Source organism: Puntigrus tetrazona, chromosome 22, assembly GCF_018831695.1.
Source record: "Puntigrus tetrazona isolate hp1 chromosome 22, ASM1883169v1, whole genome shotgun sequence".
Classification (NCBI taxonomy): Eukaryota; Metazoa; Chordata; class Actinopteri; order Cypriniformes; family Cyprinidae; genus Puntigrus; species Puntigrus tetrazona.
Window position 1 is genome coordinate 11,267,380 of NC_056720.1, and position 1,568 is coordinate 11,268,947.

The following is a 1,568-nucleotide window of genomic DNA, read 5'->3' on the forward strand; positions in this document are numbered from 1 at the left end:
TATGAATTACTCACACACTTAAGAATTATACAATGTAAATAAAATTCCAAAAATAAATTTAATAATAATAGGACACATAAAGCTGTTACAAAGCACCTGAAAATGCAATATCTGTTGTTTTAAAATTACTTTAAAAATATCAAATGTAATTTAAAATATATGATTATTTTCTAATATTTAATATCTAATATATTTACATTCTTTTCATGATCCTATAACAAATCTCGTATTCCAGAAGAAGTGATACATACTGCGTGTGTAAAAGTGCCTTATATTCCAGATGCACTTTTAATAAATCAAAAATTGGGATTAGCCTCAGATTCAAAAAAAAAAAATGCATTAATGTAAAAATATGCCATAGTCTGAATCTATACATTAATGCGTAGTTAGAGAGCTGCTTCACATTTAATATGCGTTAATGTTCAGATCATATATTAACCTTTTTGCTATTCCCTGCCGTCTCTCTCTAGAAATGGCAATTTCCCTCTCTGTACTGGAGTTTTTCTTTGTCCCAGGAGGCCCTTCCTCTCTCGAACATGTCCCCGTTTGAAAGGGGCAATTTAGAAAAGTGAGGGGAAGATGTGTGCCGGCGCTGGCTGGGGACGGAGGAGGGGGGACGGACGGCGTCTGCTATGACCTCATCCTTCCCTCCGTGTGAGAGAGAGAGAGAGAGAGAGAGAGAGAGAGAGAGAGAGAGAGAGAGAGAGAGAGAGAGAGAGAGAGAGTGAGAGAGAGAGAGAGAGAGAGAGTGAGAGTGAGATCATGGCTGTCGTGAAAAACAGAGTCTTTGTGCACAGTGAAGGCCTCCAGGTTCACAGACAACACACATTTACATCTGCTTCTTCTTTGTTTGAATTCAGTTAGCGTCCGAGGCCCATCAAGACGTCAACACAGATGTGCCTTCTTGCATCTGTGGGCTTGCTGTGAACGACCAGCCCCGGGCCTCGGTTTTTAAGACTTTCCACCTCCGGATGCGTAACCGAAGGAAGGCCCGCGTGGCGTGCGGAAACGAACACCTTCACGTTCACCTCATTAACGCTTCTGCGGAGCCTGCCAGATCCACGAGAGACTGCTAAAGCACACCATAGCTGTGAAAGCCAGCCGTTTTCCCTTAATTAATCAGACTCTCGTTCACCGGATCTGTCTTTCTTTTGTTCTGTCTGATTGGCTATGTTCGCATTTAATGATTATATTGTTATCGAAAGCACTCCTAAAGTTCCGTTGGCTTTTTAGCTATCAAAAAAATAGATACAGTCTATTGGGGGCAAGTTGTCACACTCAGGGTTGCCATAGAGACCATTACAGAGTAAGAGATACAGTGAAGGGTTTTAAGTAAGAAATCCACTTAAATGATGCTATAATCCCATAAGAGTCTATTTAGTGGCTGCTTTCGTAACTTATTCTATCAGAGTTTCAAAATAAACCAATTATGGTCTTTTTTTTCTCATGTATTGACAGTCATGCATCTTAAACTGTGCCAACGTAATACACCTACAAGCACATTTCCAGATCCGTGCCATGCAGCTTGTAATAACCATCGGCCAAAGGGAAACTACAGCACCGCTGGA

At 40.8% G+C, this 1,568-nt stretch overlaps 1 protein-coding gene across 3 annotated transcripts in view; it reads right to left on the bottom strand.

The window, feature by feature from the left end:
• Positions 1–1,568, bottom strand: part of LOC122327734 (CUGBP Elav-like family member 5) — a 1,183,696-nt gene that overhangs the window by 800,253 nt on the left and 381,875 nt on the right. The gene's annotated exons all lie outside the window — the stretch shown is intronic.